Genomic DNA, 8,024 nt, shown 5'->3' with positions numbered 1-8,024 from the left:
ATATTTTGGTCATAAGAAAGACCTAGAATAATAAATTCAGATGTATTTATCTGACTTTCCATATATTTGAGTTTGGAGTATGATATACATAAATGAGTTATGTATCTGAAAGAAAGAAAATATAAATTTTGATGAAAAATTAACAATGTGGTCACAATAATATAAAATTTATTAGAAAATAAACTGACATGAATAGAATATTAATTGTTTTGATTTATTGAATGAAACTGCTTTATCATTTTTATTAGTCTCTTATTTGATGAATCTATTGTGTAATAATATTACAGGGGGAATAATGGGAATAATTATATATTTCACCAATAATGATTTAAAATATTTAAATGATATTTTGAAAATTAAAAACTGTTTATTAGTGTTAATTATATTATTTAGATAAAAATATTTTAAAAAATTGGTCTAAGTAAAGCATGTTTTTTTGCTTATATTTTAAATATGTGTATCTTATACATGAGGCCATCTTTATTTTTCTACCATTATCTGGTCAAATTCCCTGAATTATCTGAGAGTAAATCCCAGGAAATTAAATGTGTTTGAATGTGAATTGCTGAATTCTAATTTGTGTAGAGCACCCTCTTCTTTGCTGTGTGATCAGCCTTTCACAATGGGTCATGCTAAACCAACGTTGTTGCTGTCTTATTCAAAAGCAAAGAATGGTTAAAAATTATTCAGCAAAGGAAAGAATGCCAACTAACAACTGAAATTGTGAAAAAATAGTGAGCAAAGTCATTCTTTTCTAATATTTACATTTTAATGTGTTGAAAACAATTAGTACTGCCATTGAAGTTTGTGAGGGCAATCATTAAAGGATAGATAAAAATCATTAAATTGCCCAAATTGTTTGAATTGTGCATATGTCGTGATTTTGCTGGAAATTTCATGTGTTTTACATGCAATCTAAGGAACTATCATCAATAAAAGGAGATGATGGAGATGATACAGAAGGTAACTTTAGAGAAACTTTGTGGTCAGGAAGCACTCAGTGGTATTTGATGCAATAATAAATAAATGAAAAATTCATGGATTTGCATCTTTTGTATTTAATATGTAATCTTAAGACATTATTGAATCAGTACAAAATGAGTAAAGAATAAACAGACTACACCATTGATGAGGAATTATCTGACTTCATTTGGTTTTCAAAAGCTACAATACCTTCTACCTTTGTCTGGACCTGATGTGACAGTCATATCTGGATCCCTAGATGTTTATTTTAAAAAATAGAGAATGTTTTTCTAGCAAAGTTATTTAAAAATCATCAACTTTTCTGTTACCAGATGTTTGGTCTCTGAACTCAGTGCCAATCCAAATAACGAGAACTGAGTTTTAGGTGAAAAGGAAAGAAGGCTTTATTTTCTTTGCCAGGCAAAGGGAACAGCAGCCAGCCAGTGCCTTAGGAATTACTGGCTCCCCATCAAGAAGTGGGTAAGGGGGCCAGCCCAGTGGTACAGCGGTTAAGTTTGCACCTTCCGATTCTCAGCAGCTGGGGTTTGCCAGTTCAGATCCTGGGTACGACATGGCACCATTTGGCAAAAGCCATGCTGTGGTAAGTGTCCCACGTATAAAGAAGAGGAAGATGGCCATGGATGTCAGCTCAGGGCCAGTCTTCCTCAGCAAAAAGAGGAAGATTGGCAGTAGTTAGCTCAGGGCTAATCTTCCTCAAAAGAAAAAAAAGTGGGTAAGGGGTTATATAGAGGAAGTCCAACAGTCCGGTTTGGGGCTACATGCCAGAAAGCACATATTTCTTTCTTGCTGCTGGTCTCAAGATTGTGAGTGGGTGCCAGACTTTGCTGAGGCAGATGTATTTTTTCTTGATGGTCAGTGAGATGCGGGATGTGACAGCCAGACACTTTAGATGTTATCCAGGCTTCCTGAAACTGGGGTTGTTCTTAAGTCCTAAGGGAGAAGGAGACACTTTTAATTGCCAGCCTCAGTTGCTGGGAAAGTTTCACTTCAGATAAGGAAAACATTGTTAGTCAGATTGTTATTTAACCTGCATACTTCTAATTTCAGAGAGTAAAAGCCTATAACACTAGTGGTTCTTAAAATCAGTATCTATGTTATTCATGGCCTTGGAGGCAATTACAGATGTCCAGTAGTTAACAGGTAGGCATTCAAAAATGTACTGTAGGACATCAATTTTATTTTTAATTATTATTCAAATCTCTAACTTTGCAAAGGAGAAATTTTCAGCTTGTTCTTACTGTTTTAGGATAATTGTCAGTTACAGAGTATTCAGCAGTTAATGATAACATAAGCATATTGAAAAATTTTCTGGGAGTGGGGATCACTGACCTATCTTCTACTTATTACAACTAATACTGATTCTTTGTTTATGAGGTGGAATTATGTTAATTTTTCAAATACATTAATTTACCTAAAACAAAGTGATTTACAAAGAATTATCATATAAGTTAACTGTGAACAATTTAAAGGTGGAAATCATTGACTAATCCAAATCTCTAATTTTAAATAGAAGAGACTCAGATCAAAAGAAGCTAAACATTTCTCACGATTGGAAAATAATATACTGTGAACGTTCGAAGACAAAAGTCCTGATTCTCCCTCAATCTGGATCTACATTGAATACAAGAGAGCTGAGAGGGATGGCAGAAGGTGTCCTGAAGAACAGCAATGAAAATACTATTTTGAATCCGTATCTGAGTATAAAAGAACATGAAAGATAATGGGTTAACAAAACAATCCATCTGTCTTTCTAAGTATTTATGTATGTAAAGAGATATGGAGTATTTAATATAAACATGTACTCTAGAATTCTCTGATTCTAAATTATTTGAACCAATTTTCCTTCAGTTTTAAAAAAAATGTAAATTGCTTAAATCTGGATTCTTGTTTGTCCTCTAGATGATCTTTCATATTCAATTTACAATAGCTCTTAAAATCCATTCTGTAATCTGAGGGAACTTGCTATACGATCATTTCTGTTGCCAGATATGAAAGAGGAAAGTCTGTTGAGGAGAACTATTGTCATAAAAATAAAATTTTGATCACAGAGATACTAAGGAGAACTCCTATGAAAAAGTTGAAGTCACAGTTGATGAAATAAAGAATATCAGGCAACCACTGAATAAGTCATTAGAACAGTTGGCATCAACAGAAAGAGGTACAAACGTTGAGGAATGCCAAATAAACTGATCAGAGCAATCCTTGAGCTAATTGTTTAATCACTTTAAACTTCATTTTCCTCTTGTACAAAATTAAGATATCATTACATAATTCAGAAATTTAATGAGGAATGCATGAGGTAATGTGACTTACCCCAGTGACATGCGTGGTTCATAACACAGCCATATTCCTTTCATGCTCTTTCCTCTTTGAGTGAGTAGTTTAGAATCACATAAATTGTCATGCACATACATACAATCTAGTTAAATGGAAAAATAAAGAAAAAAATTCACAACATGAATTTAATAACTGATCAGATAAACTTTAATGTCAGCATGTGTTAATGAAAACATTTAAGTAAGTTTAATGATAGATAGATTGGTCCTCTTAGGGAATGTTTAACGTTAAAACTAGCCTGATTTTTCTGCACTTTAAAAGTATAGTCAAACAATTAATTTTCTTCTTTGATAGTACTGAATAAAAATACTGAGTACCCTTTTGATTAAGCTAGTAGCATTAGAAGCTCTTATATTTAAATTAGAGTTCCCATGGCATACTCAAATTTTATCTTAATGTATCAGAACGTAGCATGGTATAAACTTACTTTAGTTGACTCAGATGAAATTAGTCTATTTTAGGATGGCAGGTGCTTTGATAGATAGAAGACTCTTCATATTTGCATACATTCTAGCATAAACTGTGCTATTTCTTAACAGTAATATGGAAGATTACACGTAATCACAAGAATGGGACACAGTGTAATTCACTACCAATTTGAAAATGTTTTAACTTTATTATTCTTAATGACAACTTTGCTTTTAAATATGCACAATTAAAACTCAAACTAAAAGCTAAAACACTTTTATAATAATCAAATTACCATAGGCTACAAAAGAAGTTATAGCCTTCAGAATGAAATTATGTAGAACAAATATAAAACTCATATAATTAGCCAAGCATATGGCTGATAGGGCCCTTGTCAAACCAAGGTGCCATGGGTAATTCACTACCTTCACATCAGATCTGAGTGCTGTCCGGATAGTTTTAGGCTGCATTAAGGAAAAATTTCACCCTCAGATACTCACTCTGCCAATTCATCTCTAGTATCAAAATCTGCACAGAATTACAAACCAGTAAACCAAACACATCCAGATTAGTTCTCTGAAAATATTTTGAAAATCTCAACACATCTTAAATCTTCTATAGGTTTACAAGGGAAGTAGACTTCAAATATTTATTAAAACTGTCTGTGATGCAAGGAGAAGTGCATCTTTATGCCTCAGGAAAGCACGATAGGATTTTAAATGTCAATTTAACATCTCAATACTAGTGCACAGTAAAAATTAAACAAAGTGTTTTTAAATTCCTGCAAAAGCTAACACAGTACTTAGGTCTTAGGAATCGTCTATTTTATGCCCATGCCTGAAGAAAATTTGATTCAGAAGAACAGTACGAACTTCAGCTAAATACAAGAATTAATACGTCTCTGACTGCTGTAAGTAATTAAATTCCCAAAGGTGCTTCAAAACACATCCTGGCCAAATATCACTACACCACTGTCCATGACAATGTCCCTGGAGGCCTTGGGTATTAACTTTCCACATTTGCCTTATCCTGCCTCAGGCACTACTTCCCTGGAGGCCCAAAAAGTTTATAGGAAACTGACTGCTCTGTGCTCTTCCAACTTTCTGAAGAATAGAAGGGAAACTAAGGTAGCTTGTGATAGTATTAGGTTAGCTTTTAAAAAATCTCAGAGGAGTAGGACAAAGAGAACCAAATATGGGCATTTACAGTCCAAGAATGAACCATTATCAAGATCTTAGGTGTGTAGAGCAGATAGATTAATAAAATCAGTGATGCCTGATAACATAATTTGTACCAACTTACTCATTGTTAGGGGTTAAAATTGATGAAGTAGATGGTTGGGGGAGGGAGACAAAGAAAAGCAAAGATAAAAGAATAAATTTATTTTTCCCCATAAACTTGGCAGGGAGAAAAGTAAAAGTAGATGGAAAAATCAGAGGAAGAAAGCACTGGAAGTATAGCAAAGCTTTTACTGTGCTTGCCATTTGATTTTTTCTCCTGTCACTGAATATTCACAATAAAGTTCAGTTAGTCTCTCTTTCTCTACGATATAAAAATCCATATATAAAGTCTTCTCTTCCATTTAACACATCAGAAAATCAAATTTTATATTACCTAATCTGATTTGGATCACGCTACTAAGCAAACTAATAAGAATAACAATAATTTATTGAGGGATTATTGGTACGTGTTTAAGATCATTATATTATTTAATACTCATTATAATGCACATATTGACATCAATATTGTTTCCTGTATTATGCATATAAGAACACAGAAGTTTCTAGAGGTTAAATAACTAGCTCAAATAGCCAGTAAGCAACAAAAAGCAGAAAATGAGTATTTTTAATTTTGGTGCGCGCTTCCAGTCTTTGAAAATCTAGAAATTCTGAGTAAATGAAGGATCTAGGACTTGAGCATAGAAGATATCAAAATCCAGTGTTTTACTGGTTCTTCATTTCAACATTATGCTCAATGTTGACCAAGCTTTACTCAAACTAGCAGGTATCAATCCACAGACAAAAAAAAAAAAGACAGCTGGTCATATCTCTAATCTTCTCCTCTGATAAATATACACTAGGACACCTCTTAGAAACATATGTAAGTATTGCATTTACATCCTCAAATCTTAAACTCACCCCAGAGATATAACTTGTTCTGCTGCAAAAGTTTTAATTTTGGTGAAATACATTTTATCTTTTTTTTAATGGACCAGACTGTTGGTACTGTATTTAAAAATTATTTTTCTGATCCAAGGTCACTAAGATCTTCTCTTACGTTTTATTCTAAGTTTTTTATATATTTGCATGTTGTATGTAGGTCTAAGATCCACTTTGAAATAAATGTATACAAGGCGTGATGTATAGATGAAAGGTTTTTTATGTTGTTGTGATTGTTACATTTGGACGCCCAACACTTCCACTACCGTTTGTTGCAAAGGCTATTTTCTCCACTAAATTATCAGATCTTTGTTCAGAATTAGTTGACCAACGGCTGCCGGTCTACTTCTGGACTTTCCAGTCTGGTCTATTGATCTGCCAGTATATCTTTACAAAAACATCACAATGTTTTGAACACTGTAGCTCTATAATTTACCTTGAAAGCAGATAGTGTAAGTTCTCCAACTTTGTTCTGTTTTAAAGTTCTGGGAATTAACTTAGGTCCTTTGCATTTCCATATACATTTTAGATCAGTTTAGAAATTCTAAGTTTATGCCTGTTCATATTTTGTTTGGGATTGCTTGAAGCCAGAGATTCATTTGTGGAGAATTCACATCATAATAACGCAGAGCTATGTGGTCCATAAACACAATATTTCTTTCTATAAATTAAGGTCTTTATACACTTTCAACATGGTTTTCAGTTTTCAGCATGTACAATAACAAAGCTTTTGTAGTTGGAAGAAAAATATATTTAATGAAAACATATGGTGTCCCGCCCACCCTCATGTTTTACGTTAACTGTGGAACAATGAAATAATTATATGCATGTTATCTCATACATTTATCATAGAATTTACAATATTTAGAGGGCAGAACTACATAAGATTAGTGAAAGCAAAACATTGAAGTTAAAGAATTTAGGGAGCATAAAAAGATAACAGTGCTTGAGAAATCAATCAGAAATAACTTGAGCATGTGAAAGAGAGTATGACTTGCTGCTGTTGAGGATATTCACTGAATGAAGGCAGGACAGTGGGCGGGGCAAACAGGGGCTTCCTAGTTTCTTTCTTCCTTCTAAGGAAAAGTGAAGTCAGGAGACACCGTTGTTCTACAGGAAAATATTTCCAGTGAAGCCCATAGCTATCTTCAGAGAGAAAATCACCAACATGTCCACCTCCCTTTCCCCATCAATAGGTGGTTCCAGCTGAGGCAAGAACCAACCATCTGTGTTTTTTTAGTGAATTTACGATTAAGTACAGATTTTTGCTCCTGTTAATGGATAGGCAGGCAGCACAGTTTTTAAAAATTTGAATCTTCAAACTCAAAAAGCCTAGATAAAACCTGTTACTAGCCAACTGCTTAAGATCTCTGGCCAGGGAGCTTGAATTCTCTAAAGTCCTGATAACAAGAGCAACTGCTATAACCACACAAAAGATGTTTGCTATATACCGAGAATTAAACTAGGAACTGCAGGTGGACTATGTTCAAAGTCAGCCAACTAGCCTATCATAAACAGATCTTACTCACATGAGAGCTTAGATTCCTGGCCACCATAATGCACTTGACACACCATATCCCCTCAGAACCACCTGCATGTGAGAACATATTCTAATTATTGTGGCTCTAATGTACAAGTTGGGCAGAAGTGGGAAGGCACCAAGCCTCAGAAAGGGCCTTCATCTTCTTTTGATATATTTAACTCCAGACTACTTTTCCTTGTGGTGGACTCAATTCAGATTATGGCTCCTTATATAGTAAAAATATCAGAACTTGAAGTAAAATAAGATTATTTTGTGCAGTTTCAGATGAAGCAGCTATTGTAAGCGATATTTAGTAAAATCAAAATGCAGTGGGAACGTTGTTGGTTTAGGTACAGAGGAAAGGAAGAACTATTTGAAACTAAGATTGCTTTGAAATATCTAGGATATGTGACACCATAATCGTAGGTCTCTCTCTGGTGTTGAAAAGAATACTAGAATAGCCTAGAAGTGTCTAAATCATCTCTTTCAATAGATGACCAGAGACAGGGAAAGGGCTGAGGAAAGAGTGAGGGATGGAGTGTGACTGAGACAGGAAGTCACATACAACTGCATCATGCATAGCTCATTACGGACTCCACTCTTTCCATTAGGCC

Source organism: Equus quagga, unplaced genomic scaffold (genome assembly GCF_021613505.1).
Source record: "Equus quagga isolate Etosha38 unplaced genomic scaffold, UCLA_HA_Equagga_1.0 HiC_scaffold_3869_RagTag, whole genome shotgun sequence".
Classification (NCBI taxonomy): Eukaryota; Metazoa; Chordata; class Mammalia; order Perissodactyla; family Equidae; genus Equus; species Equus quagga.
This window is presented reverse-complemented; position numbering follows the sequence as displayed.